Source organism: Gossypium hirsutum, chromosome A10 (genome assembly GCF_007990345.1).
Source record: "Gossypium hirsutum isolate 1008001.06 chromosome A10, Gossypium_hirsutum_v2.1, whole genome shotgun sequence".
In the NCBI taxonomy this organism is placed as follows: Eukaryota; Viridiplantae; Streptophyta; class Magnoliopsida; order Malvales; family Malvaceae; genus Gossypium; species Gossypium hirsutum.
In genome coordinates, this window is record NC_053433.1 from 98,803,382 (window position 1) to 98,820,781 (window position 17,400).

The 17,400-nt window shown below is 29.1% G+C and overlaps 1 long non-coding RNA gene across 1 annotated transcript; it reads left to right on the plus strand.

Annotated features, from left to right (window-relative positions):
- Nucleotides 1–10,094: 10,094 nt before the first annotated feature.
- Nucleotides 10,095–10,832, plus strand: LOC121208454 (uncharacterized). Its single transcript, XR_005903509.1, has 2 exons — nt 10,095–10,308; nt 10,600–10,832. It is a non-coding gene; the product is annotated as an uncharacterized lncRNA (long non-coding RNA).
- The last annotated feature ends 6,568 nt before the right edge of the window (nt 10,833–17,400 follow it).

The following is a 17,400-nucleotide window of genomic DNA, read 5'->3' on the forward strand; positions in this document are numbered from 1 at the left end:
CATGCCAGCAAGTTAAGGCTGAGCACCAGTTGCCTTCGGGTTTGCTTCAACCCATTAAGGTTCCCATGTGGAAATGAGAACATGTGACTATGGACTTCGTTAGTAGGTTGCCCTTAACATCTACTAAGAAAGATTCTATATGGGTCATCGTGGATCAATTGACCAAGTTTGCCCACTTTATACCTATTCGGACAAATTATTCGCTTTAAAAGTTGGCCAAGCTATACATTTATGAGATTGTGTGAATTTATAGGGTTCTGGTTTTGATTATTTCAAATAGAGATCCTTGTATCACTTCTCATTTTTGGAGAAAACTTCATGAAGCTTTGGCTTCGAGGATGGACTTCAGTATTGTATTCTATCCTCAGAAAAATGGTCAATCTGAGAGGGTGATTCAAATATTGGAGGATATGCTTCGAAGTTGTATGATCAATTTCTAAGGTAGTTGGGAGGATTTTCTGCCATTAATTGATTTGCCTACAATAACAACTTTTAGTCCAGTATTCAGATGGCACCTTACGAGGTTCTATATGGTCATAAGTGTTGTACTCTGTTGTGTTAGACTGAGTTGGGTGAGCGACGAGTTTTGGGCCAAAAGTTGGCTTTTGAGACTAAAGACAAAGTTAGACTGATTCAAGATCGTCTTAAGGCAGCTTCTGACAGGCAGAACTCTTATGCAGATCTAAACAGGAAGGACATCGAGTATTTTGTGGGGGATTGTGTGTTCTTCAAGGTATCGCCATGCAAAAAGGTTTTGCGATTTGGACGTAAGGGCAAGTTAAGCCCTAGGTTCATTGGGCTGTATAGGATTTTGAAGCATGTGGGACCGGTTGCTTATCAGTTAGAGTTACCTTCAAAGTTAGACCGTATCCATGATGTGTTTCACGTCTCCATGTTGAGACGGTATCAGTCTAACTCATCTCATGTTGTTTCTGTTAAGGAGATTGAGGTTAGATTAGATTTGACTTTTGAAGAGGAGTCAGTTCATATTCTAGATCGAGACATTAAAGTTTTGAGGAGGAGATTTATTCCGTTAGTGAAGGTTCTATTTTGAAATCATGGCATTGAAGAAGCCACGTGAGAACCTGAGGACTCAATCTATCAACAGTTTCCGCATCTGTTTGAGTCAGGTAAATTTCGAGGCTGAAATTTCTTTCAAGGGGTAGAGTTGTAATGCCTTAATTTATTTAGTTTATTAAATCTTGTTTTAACGAATTCTTTCATAAATGAGTATATGTTTCGGTGGTTAAGTGGTTGGTGTGTTTGCTTGAAGTATTGGGTTCAAATCTCACTTTTGGAAATTTTGCTATTTTTGTTCCTAGCATTGTCTTTAATAGCTTGACTTATATTAGATTTTTGGTCAACTCATGTCAAAATGAGCTTGCTGGTTCAGGTGGTAAGTGCTAGCTTGTCCCAGGGTCCTATGTTTGAATCTCTGAGAGAGCGTTAGCAATATTTTTACTTATGTGTATGAATGTCGATGGTGTAGTAGAGATTTGGTAGGATTGAAATTCTGTACTAGTTGGATAAGAGTTAGTAGGGAGTTGAGATTTTCTTAATTTAATTTATTTTTATTTTGCTTTGTTTTCGAAAAACCCATCTTCTTCCTGACCTTTTTTTATGTCTTTCTCTGTAGATCCCTTTTTCTTCTTTCCTTTGATTCTGTTTGCAAATCATTCGTTCAAATCACTGCGATTCGGATTGCCCGATTTTCTTCGTTTGGCTTGGTAAGTGGGGCTTTACTTTTCTTTTAACTTTTGGATTCTGTAAGTTCGTTTGGTTTAGGGTCTTTCTTTTTGAAGTGGCAATATGGTGTTGTAGTTTAGGAATTTAATTTCTGTGGATGTGTTGTTTAGGAGAAGATTGAGAAGCAGTGAGTTTCACTCCAACAGTCTAATTTGTGTGTGTGATTGTTGTTCGTTGTCGATAAGTATGCGTGTGCGCTATTTGGTTTTGAAAGCTTAAATTCACGGTCTATTCTTTTTGTAAATCGAGCACTAAAGTAATTATTGGGATACTATTTCTAGGTTCGGAGGTCTTGAGGTTGCTTTTGCATCAAAATCAAGTCAAGTGTGTAACAAGAAACTCGAAAAACGACGATTGACGAAAGCCAAAATTGGGGCCTGTCGACACCACACAGCCGTGTTCACACACTACCTCAGCCATTTTGGGCTGTGTGGGCCACACAGGCTAGGCTATACGGGTAAGCCATTTTGGGTGTGTAGGCCCAAATTTCAAAATTTTTCCCTAGGGACTTACAAGTCATTTCGATCGACTATGGGTATTTCGTCGGGTCAGTATGTGTTTAAATAAGCTGTTAAGCATGAAATCTGGTAGTCTGATAATGTGAAACATGACGTAAATAACGTCTAACATGTATGATCTATTATGTACCGAGCATGTTTTGTTTATGTTATGCGAGTATGTATGTTATGTATATTCAGAAATCTACTCTTCCTGTATATGTCTAATTATGGGGTGAGATTTGAATTATGTAGAGGAAGTGTATGTGGAGGAAGTGTTCTGTGTGAGGCGATATCTCGCCACTATACTGGTAGCATAGCTGCGATTATTCTGAAAAGTGTCTTATGGACACTAAGCGGTGTATAGGGCTGAGTGGGTGTTTTATACCCCACGTGGTGTGGTGGAATGGTCGGAGCTGGTGTATAGAGGATGGGGGTAGGATTATATGTACATATTTGTTTATGTATTACTCTGATTGACTTTGATTATGTTATGAAATAAGTCTATATCTGATCTGCCATGTAAATGAATTTGAGATTTTGTTTCTGTGAGTTGTACATTGAGTTATAAGAACTTATTCTCTATTTGTCTGATAATTTCAGCTAACCCTCAAACTTAGGTGGGTCGGTGTGACGAGAGATCGGTTGTGTCCACGTTGCTGTAAAACTATATTTACTTAAATTTGGCTTACTTAAATTTCTATTTTGAGAGTTTTTTATAATTTGGACTCTGCGGACTTTTGGGACTGTTTTTGGCTTCGAATTTTTATTTTGGTTTTCTAGCATGACAAGTGATAAAATGATTTTTATGAAAACGATAGTTTTTTCTGAAAATAATTATTTTCAAGGAAACAAATCGATTTACCAAAATATAATATTTTAAGAAATTCTGCTGCAAAATATTCTATTTATTTGAAAGACGTTAACGAACAATGATTTTAAATTAAATAAGTACAACATGCTTTCCAAACAAATCGGGCTTACTAAGTAACAACGTTTTACGATGATTTCAAAAAGAAAGAAGTCGGATTTATAACTTTTTCTTTGTAACATTTTTTACCATAACATTTAGGCTAGATTTTGGGTGCTACAACTGAACTTAACTATGCTAGCTATGTCTTACAGATGCATATCCAGACATAGACATTATATATGATCTTTTAAAAAATTCATTAAATTTATGAGAAATTTTTTTTAAAATAAACATACTCATGTGGAGAGAAAGGATTGTATGAAACAGTGACGCCACGTCATCTGTATCCCTTTCCAATAGTTTTATACCACATCAATACTCTTATCTTGCATTTCAGGATTTTATCCTGAATTTTAGTATTTTAATTTGGATTTAATTTTTTTCAGGATAAAATCCTGAAATTCAGGATAAGAGTACTGATGTGGCATAAAACTATTGAAAATGGATACAGATGACGTGGCGTCACTGTTTCATACAATCCTTTCCCCTACTGTGGAATACATATTTATATCCAACATTCAAACTTAAATTATTTCTGCACCATAGTCGGGCATGTACCATTAACAAACACAAATTTCAAGACTTGAAAATGTTATTGGTATGGGGATACTAGGAAACACTGCATGTTTAAAAACTTTTACCTCCAAATAAATTGGCAAAGTAGGCTATTACTGTCTACTTGAGAAATTTATATATACTAAATTGAAAATTTTTAAGGATTATATTTATTGAAATTTTTAGAATTTAAATTAAATAGAAAATTTTATTATTATTGATGACTAAATTTCTTGAATATTTTATATTTAAGATCAAATTAATTATGTAAATATTGGAGGGTTAAATTTATTATTAGACTAATTAAAAAAAAAGATCATATCAACTTTTTGTCACTCATCTGATGACAACTAATAAGAGAATAACTAAAATATTTGATTTTAAAAAGTTTAGTGACCAAAATAGAACAAAAATAATATTTTAATAATTATTTTTATAGTTTACCTTAAAATGTATGAATAAAAATAATAAATTTGTAAATTTAAACATGGATGGGCCGAATTTGTAAAAATAATGAATTTTTCATAGTTTAGGTAGTTTGTATTTTTCCCCTTATTGAATGCATATGCTGATTTAATTTTATAAATAAAAAAAGAAACTCATAAAGTTTCTGTCTTCTGAAATATATTGTAGTATGGAATGTTTTTACATTTGGTTGAATTTTAGTAAATTTATATTTGTCCGCAATATTTAATTTTTGTTCAAAATCTTACTTAATTGATATTTTACTATTTTTATTTCTCTTTCTTCTATTAAATTTTGAGTTCATACTTAGGAATTAGGTCAATGTGTTTTACTGTTTTATAGTACTAATTAGTACTAATTTTCTGTTTTTATAATGTTCTGTATACAAAATGGAGATGTGTAAGCAGATATGCCGCTAATATTTGGAGCTCCAAAAAGTAGGTGAAAGTGAACATTTGTCTCTTTCAACACAAAAAGCCAAAAATATTTATTTAATTTCTAAAGCTTTAAGAAAATCTCAAATACTCCAAAATTTGGATTTTCATTTTCGATTATGTATGAAGGGAAAATTAATTCTCTAATATTTTTATAAAGGTGTGGGAGAGGTTTGTTAGTATTGGTGTTAATTGTAAATTTAACACATATCTCTTCATTTTGACTTCCTAACTTGAAAATCTCATCTAATCAAATTTAAATTCCATCCTTATTGAGGAATTAATATTTTTTTTAAATAATTGATACATTTCTTAAAAAAGATATCAAAATAGTATTTTGTTTCTTATAAATCCTACAAAGTATCGATCCGGTATCGATACCTCTTTCCAAAAGTACCGATAAAATATTTGTTGGTATCGATTAATAAATCCCAACGGTCACTGAATTAGCATTTATTACAAAAAAAAATTGATACCTTTTTAGTTGGTATCAATACTCGCAGTTGATCTGATTTTACATTCCCTACGGCCATATTCATTACACCAACAACCTTAACGGTTGGAAATTTATTAGGGGGTATAAATATCATCTTCCAAAGACCTACAACAACAAGAAAAGCACTTTCAAGCAAATATCATCAATCAAACAACCTTAGAGCTTAATATCTTCGTATTCTTCTTTCATACACTTATGAGCTTTATTTCTATTTTTGTGCTCAAGTGTATTCTATTGTATTTGAGCTTCATTTTGCAAACAATTTAATCTTGTAAGGATTGTTTCTTTGTTTGCTTATTTGTATGTCTTTGAGAGGGTTTGTATATTAAGATTTAGGGTAGAAATCTTAAGGAGCTGTAAGGTTAAACCTTGTCCTCAAAGGTTAAACAAATTAGTGAATTTGGGAAAATCTTTAATGGTGAAAAGTTAAAGTAGTGGAGTAGGTAATTGGGGCCGAACTATTTTAAATTCTTGTGTCAATAGTTTTAATTTTCTCTCTTTACTTCCACCATTTCTTAAAAGGTCAATTCACCCCCTACTTGGCGTTTTCATTTTGCTCTATCGAGCTAACAAATTATATTAAAAATAAATAATATAAAAATATCTAATATGGAATTTGTTATATTTGTAAATAATTTTAATAAAATAAATTTTTAAAATATATACCATAATTAAATAAAAATAATCTTTGAAATTTAAGTTTTTATTTATAGTGAGACCATGTGTGTTAAATCAAATAAAATTTAGAGGAATTTTGACAAACCACCTATTTAGATGGAATTTAAAAACTGAATTAAACCTATTAAAATTCCCTCTTAAATTTATCCAAAAATTTTGAAATTCTCCAAAATATTTACCTAATAAATTCATTTTTAAAATTTTGAAAACCTTAATACAAATAAAATTCCTCCAACAAAATCCTCACCCAAAAAGATTTCTGATTTATTTTTAAGTTTTTGCACATGTTTTAAATCCTAAAAACCACACTAATTTATGTTTATCCCACAAATTTTAAGTTAAATTTTTTATTAACGATAGAAAATCAAAACTTAGATTAATAAATATTATTACCAATAAATATATCAAAATTTATTTTTTTATTTTTTTATAAATATCATAATTACCAAAATAATTATTGATATAACATTATTTGATATTTATATATTACATATATAAATAATTATATATTTATCTAATATAAAAATAAATTGGTCTATTTTTTATTTAAATATGTATAATAAATCAAGGAGAGGAATTCACTTACACCAATATAAAACTAAAGTAGTTTTACCACCATTTCGTATCTTTTTTGTACGATTAATATTTTAATGATCTAATCATCATAATTCATATCTCATTTATATAAGTCATGCATGTCAAATTTGATGTAAATTAAAATTTTCTAACTATTTGTTTTATATATAAAAAATTCAATCATTCAATAAATATCAATATACACAGTATTTTAGATCAATACGATAGAGATTTTAGATCTATTTAAAAAGACGCATGTATGAAAAGTACAATTATATTGATAAATTCAATTGTTAGATCATTGAAATATTAATTGTACAAAAAAATACAAAATAGTGTAAAACTACTATAGTTTTATATAGGTATAAATGGATTCCTTCCATGAATCAAAATCAAAGTTAAGTTTATGTGTATAACTACACCATGCCAATGTTCATATATCAAATTGCATATTGAATCAAAATTAAGTGTAGTTTTGAGATTTTTTTTCTTACATGTGCTAGTTTATTATTATTATTATTATTATTTAAGCAAAAACTTATTATCATCCATATAATAGGTAGAAGATTTTTTTTCTATGATAAAAAGTAGGCTAAATTAGTCATATATGTTAAAAACTTTTGTTAATTGGTCAAATAGATCGGTATTTTAAAAATTTAAGGAAATAGGTTGTTTTTGGAGAGGGTGAGTGAAAGCTCGTCAAGCTAGGCGAGTTTTCTGCTAAAATGTCAAGAAAAGCACATCCAGTTGTAAGCATTTTCTGAAAATTTCAAAGAAAACGCGTCTAGCTGTGTGCGCTTTCCCTGACATTTTAATAGAAAGCTCGCCCAATTGGACGAGTTTTCCTACCAACTGTGCAAAAAGCTCACGCAGCTAGACGCGCTTTCACACTCTCTCTCCAAAAATAATCTATTTCCCTAGATTTTCAAAAAATCAACCAATATAACCAATTAACAAACTATTTCGATATATATAGTTAATTTAGCCTAAAAACTAAAATAATATTAATCAAGTGATGAATATCAAGTTTTACATACTATCGTGCATTTATTAAAATTTGGATGTTTTTATGGTGTTATTATCAACTTTTTCACGTAATTAATCTATTATTAAAGAAAAAATATATTTGAAAACATATACCCATATAAATCAATACCAAAGATTAAAGGCTTCAAAAAAAATTCCTAAATCCAGTAATTTAACTATCAATCCTGTCGAAACCATTTTTTGAAGGATGAGGTCGACTTTGGTTTTGAAAGTGAAAATTAAAACGGGAGTAGCCACCGATCTTTATTAGGTGAGATCGGATCACCTTGCTTTAATAAAACGTTTTAGTTTATTAAAACGGTGTTTTGGTCTACGAAATTTGAGAAAATAGGTTCGGGAGTCGGTTACGTACAAGGAAGGGTTAGCACCCTCGTAACGCCCAAAATTGGTACCTAATTGATTAATTAGTGTCTCAAAGTCGAAAATTGAAAATCGGGAATGGATTTGAAATTCGATCTTTTCTATTAATATTGATTTTAAAATTCTTGAATTAGCTCAAATCGATTGTTTAAAGATTTCCTTATCTCGAGATATCGAAGTATCATATCCCGTAAGTTAGGACACAATACCATGAATTCTCGAGCGCAAGGTCGTCTTTTATTTTAAATGAGAATTTCATGTGTTTTAAAGCTCGAAAAGGGTATTTAGCTATTTAGAACCAACGAGAGAACCAAAACCCCGTAAGTTAGGGCACAATTTTTCGATGTTCCAAGATGCGAAACATTGCCTTATCTTGAAGATTTTCTTTTTGAATAATAACGAGTGTGTCACTTCACGATGTGAGTTTATTTTGTTTGGAGTAAAATGAAGCAATCTATCTCGGATAAATACATTTGAACTTTAATGCGCGATATGATTTAAACGAAGTAAAAAAAATAAAAATCGATATAGAGTATGGAGTAATAATGCATAGATTAAAAGCCATGTCAGTGAACATCAACAATACGAAGATATTAATAAATAATTTCTAGGGCATGTCATGGCAATATTCACATGATATACTATTTAATACCCACATGGACAAGCGAAGAAGACGAACACATAATATGTAAAACAATTTAAAATGGATAACACTATGCAATAAGCAATTTATAAAACAACTTGAAATAAATAATAGGATAGTTATAAACGAATAATATATAAAACATAATAGAGTAAATAATAATAAAATTGTTTCGAACACACAATATAAAAATCTTAAAAATGAACAACACGTAAACAGTTTAATTTAAATTTTTCTACGAAGAATCTAAAATTGATAGTATGTAAAATAGTTTTAAACAATAATATATGCATGAATATTCGAAAATAAATAATATGTGAAAAAAATTAAAATAAATAATAAAAACATATATACAGATATATATAAAAACAGTTTAATGTAAACAACATATGGAATCTTAAAATGAATAATAAAAGGGGTTAAAATAAGTAATATGGGAAAAACTTTAAAGTATATAATAATAAAACAAGTCGAAATAATAATATAATGAAAAGGCTTGAAATAAATAATAAATAAAAGGTTTGCAATAAATAATGAAAGTATTTGAAACAATTAACATATAAAATAGCATGACTAAGTAACATGTAAAAATTTAAAATAGATAACACATATACAAAAATAGTAAAAAAATGAGATGAAAAAGAATCTAAAACAAAAAATGTGTAAAACGGTTTTAAATAACTAATATAAAGGGTTAAAAAAATAACTAACATATAAAATAATTCAAACTACATAATGTATATAAATGTAAAATATTTAAAATAAATAATTTATAAAGTAAATTTCAAATAAATAATATGTTAAATGTGTTAAGATAAATAATACACAAAATAAAATATAAAGAGGGGACCCTTTCAAATACATATAAAAGAGCTTACAATAAATAATGTATAAATGAAAATTTTAAAATAAACACTGTACAAAAACAGTTAAAATAAAAATTTACATATAAATATAACTCAAAGTAAAATTTTAAGATAGGAGTATATAAAAAGATTTTGAAATAAGTGAAACATGGAAAGTTCAAAATAAATAACAATAGAAAGAATTTAAAGTGATTAACATATAAACTAGTATAACTAAATAACATATGAGAAATTTTAAAATGTGTATTATATGTGTAAACTAATTTAAAATAAAAGGGACATATAAGATTTCGTAATAATACGTATGATAGACTAAAATAAATAATATATATAATAGCTTCAAATGTATATAATAAACTTAAAATACGAAAAAATGATTCGAAATAACATATATAAACGAATTTAAAATAAATAAAACAATTCTTAAGAAACTGAACAAACAAGTAAATTAAACAATCTAGGACTAGACTGGAATCAAATTCGAAATTTAGGGGTACAAATTATAAAAATAAAAACAAGGAGGATCTAAATAGGATGCACTGAAACAAACAGGGACCAAACGGGAAAATAGTCCCATTTTCGGACATGTATCCTATTTCCAAGAGCCCAGCGTACTCAGCATCAAATTGAATCGCGTGAGAAATAAGTGGCCAAAATATAAAAAAATAACAAAAAGGTAACTAAAGCACTAAATTGCAGCGCACTAGAGAGGTTGAGGGACCAGGGGGACAAATATCCCTAAAAGCAGAAACATACAAATCATGGAGTTAGTGGCGCCGTTTCACCTTTGACTTTTCAATTAAGCTTTTATTTTAAAACCATTTTAACCTTTATATATTTTTTCTAAAAAACCTAATGCTCTCGAACCCCCCCTTTATCTCTTCCTCCTTTCTTCAGCTAGGGTTTCAACACCCATCATCGCCGGTGGTTCACCGTGCCGAACGGAGAAGGGAGTGGCCACGGGGTAGATGCGTAAGACTCTCTTCTTCCTTGATTCTTTTTTGTTTTAAAGTAAGTTAATGAAATAAAAAAATAAAACAAAGCAAAGATAAATAGAAAGATTGAGATAACAGAGGAAAAAAATTTGAAGTTAACCTTTTAAGCTTTTCTTTTTTCTTTTGTTTTTGATACAAACTTTTTGTATTTCGAAAGAACCCCCATCACATATTTTCGATTGAGGCTTCTTATAGCCGAATACCAAGAAAATTTCTATTGTTTGTTGCGTTTTTGCTCTGTTCTCTGTAGTTGTGTCTCGTTTTGTAGGCGGTGTCAGACGCTTGGAAGAGAAGGGCATGCGCGGGTGTGGTGGTGGTAGTGCGCAAGGTGGCCCATGGTTGGCCTAGCGTGCGGCGGTTGTAGGCTTGGGGAGCTGCTAGGGTTTCCTCTTTTTTTTTTTTTGGAAAATGCTTAGTGGGCTAGGTTGATTTGGGCCTGTTGGGCTAGTCTTTTAGTTTTGTACTTTGGACTTTATTTATTTGGTTTATTGGGTTTTGTTATTTTTTATTTGTCTGGGACAAAAATTGGCCATTACAAATCCCTTTTAAAATTTCTTTTAAAAGGTTGTAATTTAAGTTATTTAACATTAAATATAAAATTGTCAAAAAAAAAATCACAAACACTTTTCTATTATTTAACTTCTAAAAGTGTTGATTTTTTTAATATTTTAACTTAATTTATGTTCAATTAATTTTTAAACCAATTCGATAAAAAATTTATAGATAATATGAATCATAACTCATCTTTATAGTACTATAAATTGTGCTCAACTCAGAAACTTGCCATGTTTGAATTGACAAATTTTTGGTAGCAAATATCAGTGGGATTTTATTCTAGAGGATACTTTGGATGCATGCAATATCATCTATAATATCCAAACCGTTTATAACAATAAATCATGGAGATTAGTTTGGATTGGTTCAAGGAAATCAACTTCCCAACTTTGTTGAGATCAAATTGAATTGGGTAAAACTTGGAAGCATATCTTGAAAATTCAAAACTTTTCTTGAGTTCATTGAAGGCATTCTTTATGCTTATTATCTTGCTGGTTTTATGGGGAGATTGATTGTAATTGATATAGCATGTTAGCAAGTCTAGATTCCTTATAAATTGATGAGATTTGTATAGGTGTGAGACTGATCTTAGAGCACTTATTCTTATTCATTTGAGGAACATTTCTTGTTAGTGCATTAAGTGAAAAATCAAGTGTGTTACTTGGTTAATATCCTAAGTTTTCAAAGGGAAAATTAGAGGAGAGTTGTCTAGATCTTATATAAAAAAGTGAAGAATCTTATCTGATGGGTGTTAGAGGTTGTAATAACTTGTTCGACGAGTTGCTAAAATAGTGAATTATCTCTCTGGACAAGGCCCGACAAACATAGGGAAACCAAACTGCGTAAACATAGTGTGTTATTTGTTTTACTGTCTTGTTCATACCCAATGTCTGAAGCATTTGGTGCTGGTCTTAAGCATTGCTTCTGGCATTGCTCAAGTTTGCTTGCAAATATTGATTTAGTTTTTTTAATTAGTATCAAAGCCTACCACTTAACACATCTAGTGGATTTCCTAGTGTTGATATTTGCTTGTAAAGGAAGGTTCATCAATGTCTCGTCCCCTTATGCTTAATGGTACTAATTATATAGAAGTTTCTCAATTATATAGAGTTTATCAAAACTTGCTTACATAAGAATATCTATCACAAAACCTATAAAACAACCACTATGTAAACTGAATGCAATATAATAATAATGAACAAGATAAATAAGGATTTTTGGCAACTAAGTCTTTAGTGATTCAGTTTAATCCAACTTCCTTGATTAAAGGGATTAGGTAAAGGTAATCTTATTCAATCTAATTACCAATATGTGATTACCTAAGTGGCATGATCTTCCATAATGGGCTAGATATCATTCATATAATTAGCAGAGCCCAAATAATTATTTAAGTAAATTGCCAACACCTTACATATGGAAACTGTTTCCATACAGATTTGGTGGGCAAGAGAGTAGGCACTCCCTCCGGAACCAAATTTTTTGTTTCATATTTTTCAACACAATGATTTATCAAATACAACCTTAATATAATTATAAAATTAGATTTCATACCCTTAAAATTTTTAATTTAATTTTGGATTTTAAAAAAATATGCTTTCACCCAATGGTATATGAGCTTCTTCTTTTTCTGAAAACAAGCTCAGTACCTCTTTTAGTCCCTATATTATACTTAAATTATTACTTTGATACATATATTTTTTTTATCAGTTTGGCCCATGCATTTTTATTTTGTATAACTCGTTACCCCAATTCAATTTTAAGTTAAAAAATGTAAATCAATCAATGACATCTTACCATATGTCAAAAAAATGATAAAAATGAATTAAATTTTTAAAAAAATAAGAAAATTTATTAAAAATCCAAAAAATATTAAAACATAGGAAACTGTAAAAAACAAAAAAAATCATAATTTGTATTTGATTTTTTTTAAAAAAATTAATTTAAAAATTATAAGTTTGGGAAACTTGAAAAAAAATTAAAAGAATTTCATAAAATGTTAAAATTATTTCCTTTTTTGGAATATAACGTTTTTAGAAAATTTTATAATTTTTAAGAATTTTATGTTTTTTTTAATTTTCTTTTTGCATGTTTATGATATTTTTTATATTATTAATGAATTTTGAGTTTTAGTAAAAAAAATACCATTAAAATTTCTAAAATTTCTAAAATTTCCTAAGAAACAAAAAATTCCAAACAAAGGAATATTCTAAATTTTATGGATTTTTTAAAATTTGTTTTTGAAGTTTGACATACTTATAATTTTTAAATTTGAATATAGATTATGATTTTCTTTTCAGTTTTTATAATTTTCTTAAGTTTAAATTTTTTTTTTGAGATTTTTAATGATTTTTCTTTAGTTTTGTTATAATTTTTTTAAAAAAATAATTGTATTTTTTACATTTTCTTAATGCGTGACATTAGTTGGTTTATTTTTTTAATGGAAATTTAAATTAAAATAACGAGATTATAAAAATAAAATATAAAATATAAAAGTGAAAGTGAAAAAAAAAATAATGCAGGACAAAATAGGCTTTAAGGTTTAGAAAAAAAGCAGTTGAAAATTGGGAGTGAGGCATATACTGAATGCGACCAAAATTTGTTTCCCTACCTAATTGATGAAACAAAATAAAAGGCATCCCTTTTGTTTTCTTTAATTAAATGTAAGGCATCGTTTTGGGTTTCCATTTCATTAATGCAATATTTCTAGTTTTTTTTTTTTTTTTGTCTTCATTTGATTTGGTATTTGTGACGTGACATTCTACACCAACCCCATATCAGTTTAGGTAAAAAGTAAAACATTTTAATCAGCCGTTCCCCATCTCTATAGTGGGTCCTCAAGTCGGAGTTCTTTGGCTGCGGCTGCTACCGTTAACAACCCTTCTTGTCAGGAGAAGATGAAGAAGCGTGAAACACGGTGTCATCCAGTGGTGGTGGGGCAGATTCTTGTGGTGTTTCACATGGGTAGTGGTTCAGATGTGATTTGGGCCCCTACTCCTTACTAATGACTTCAAAGTTTTTGGCTTTTTCAGCTTTTTTTCCTTTTAAAGTTCAAGTTTTCTTCAATGTAAAGCACTGTGAATCAATGGAGTTTAGGGTATCGTTAATTCTTTCTTTTTGTTTCTTTCCGTTTTGGGTAATGTAGCGTTCTGTTTCATGAAATTATTATCATTGCTTACCTTTTGTTTAAATTTTTATTTTTATTTTATTTTGTTGTATTGTAATTTCGATCTGAATATTTTGGTTCATAATGTTTTACTTTTACCCATTAATATAAAACTGACGTGGAAAATAAAATAACACGTGGTATCATTGGGTTGGTCCACAACTCCATGTTGGATTTCCGTCATGGTTTGGGGTTAAGCTATTAACGGGGTGATTTTACACGTACCAAGAAAAACATAGGTACCACGTTGATGAATGAGGTATTATTCAGGTGTCAATATGAATATTAACCCTTTTTTTTGAAAGGTTATTGAATTAAAATTACATTTTAATCATTCAATTATTAAAATTTATATTGTAGGCACCTATATTATTGGATTATTTCATTTTGATCCAAGCTCGTTAACTTCCATTATTTTCTTTTAAGGAAAAGATGACATGGCATGTTGTCTTAATAATTCTTTTGGCCTTTAAAGTATAATTAAAATTCCAGTTTGATGCTTTTAAATTTTTTAATGATAATTCTAGAAAATTAGAAAATATTCAAATACATATTTAAAAAAATTTAAAAATTAAAAATCAAATCAAATTCTAATCAAATTTGGTCATATTTAATCTTAATCCTCCTTTGGGCCCTGTTGCTACTCACAATGTTGTTAAGTACATATTCTCTTTCGATATCTATTATCGGCAGCAATAACTAATCATCTCATTATGGGGGTGATTTTTTTCCATGAGTGATCACCACACCATATCTCATGGTTGATGGTTAAGATTTGAGTTGATTGTTATTATAATTATATATTTATGGCTAAAGGGTCAAAAAAGTCCTCCAGAGAAAATAAAAAATCGATTATCCTACTACTACTCACAACGTTGGTAAGCTCATATTCTCCATCAATATTCGGTGTCGACAGCAATAACTAATCTTCTCGTTATGGGGCTCTCCAAAGAGATAAAAAATTGGCTATGAAATGTTATTTTTTCTCATGAGTGATCACCACACCACACTTCATTGTTGATAATTAAGATTTGAGTTAAGTTGTTATTATGGTTATATATTTATGGCTAAAGAATTAAAAAAAAGTTAGTAGAAAATAAAAAATCAACTAAATCTTCATAGAAAAAGTGCACTCAATTGAACATTTAGAGATGAAAAAAAATCAATGATGTTCTTCCGTTAAATTGATCAGTTTAGTTGTTAATGAATGTTGACATAATTAGCGAAAGCAATAGGAAACTCGAAACATGGCATTCCACGTGGACAAACATGTATATAAAAAATGAAAAATCTTAAAAGAATATTTCTAAAAATACACATCTAGAATGAACTTAGATATCGTCTATGTTCATTTACAGTTGAACAATATTTTATCTAGATTTATCATAGATGTGATTATAAAAAAATCATAAAATATTTTTTAAAACATAAAAATTATTACAAATTGAAAAAAAATACAAAACAAAAGTTAAATTTTACAAATTATTTAAAATACAAAAAGTAGAAATTTTTAAGCAATTGAAAATTCATAGAATGTCTCAAGAAAAATAATTTAAAGAGATTTATTTTAAATTTTAATATGAATTATGGGTAGGGGAAAAAAAATACAACGAAGACTCCAGTGACATGTTTGTCGTAATCAATACAGTTGTTGTCACTGTTTTGCTCTTTTACGGCTTCTTCAATGTTGGATTTGTCCTGAAACTCTATTTTGGCGTTGCAAGTTTACTACCGCAGTCTCACTTTATGCCCTTCTCATTTCACCGTTCATCAATTATGTCAAATAATTGGCTGCGCTCTTTTCATTTCATCCTTCATTAATTTAAACCCTGTTAAATTTTAATATATATATATATTTTAAGTTTTCCATAACAAAATCAACCCAAATAACTCATATTTAATAATTTTCTACGAAACTTACACTTGTTTTAATTATATAATCTCGAATCTTTCATGCTAACGTAAAAGCAAATAAAAACCCTTACAATTAATTAAAATTAATTGCTTATTCTTCGTCTAGGTAAAGAAGTGATGAAAAATTCTAGGTTTTGTTTGGTATGGAAGATAAAATTAATTAATTAAATTAATTAAAAGAATTTTTCTTTCCTTTTAGCTTAACATGAAAGATTCAAAATCATATAATCAAAAGAATCTTTGAGTTCCGTAGACAATTATTAAATGAGTTATTTGAGTTGATTTTGTAATACTCCTTACCTGGTTCGATCGTCGGACCTAAGTTATAAGGTACTACAAGCAAAAACAAAAAATTTAATTACATTTCCTAATTCAAATGTTAATGCAACATCAATTTATTTAAATATATAATCAAATACAACATGCAATTCATTCAATCTCAGGTTTATATTGAGTTTACAAAAGTTTAAAATTGATCCGATAACAATTAGGGATTAAATTGAATCAAAAACAAAAAAAAATAGAAAAGTTTTACAAACAGGGATCACACACCTGTGTCCTCTGACCATGTAAAGGGATTCTAGCCGTGTGGAATGGGTCACATGGTTGTGTCATCGGGCCGTGTAATATACTTAGTCGTGTGCACCAAAATCACCTAAAACTTTATGAACCACACGGCTGTATCATATGCCTATGTATGGCAAACAGTCGTGTCTCAACTCGAGTGTACTTGAAAATACCTTTTAATGCAAGCTTAACAACCCAACTTCACTTATACTAGAAACAACTGAATATACCATACTTTAAGCAATTTAAAAACATTAATTTCATGCGAAACATCATTTATTTCAACCAATCTAAGTACCTAACTAATATGCCACGTTTGACACCTCAATTGACAATTCAAAAACACTAAAACATCACAAACATATCATTCCAATAAGCCATCAATAGAACCTCAACTAACAACTAGTTATACAACAAATGACCATTCAAGCAAGTTATATGCACCAAGCCTACCAACTCATTTTAAGCATACATAAATTTACAAATCACCTTTATGTACCTATTCTTTGTCACATCATCTAATCACCATCTAAACAAGCAAATGTACAAGTCAATCTATTCATCAAAATGTCATTTTCATGACCATTGTAATCAAACACATATATACATATACATAATCCTCAAAATGCAACAAGAATCTTGAAATAAAACATTAATTGCCCAAAAGACAACTTAGGTATATGCCATGACCAAATTTTAAAATATCACTCACGATTGAGTTTGGGATTGTCGTTGGATGCTGAGTTAACGATAGAATTGTAAAGTACCTAATCCGCATACGGAAAACAAAGTCGTACGCTGAGTATAACTCAGTGGTATTTCTATATCTACCATTAGATTATAATATAAATTATGTAATGCATAATTTAA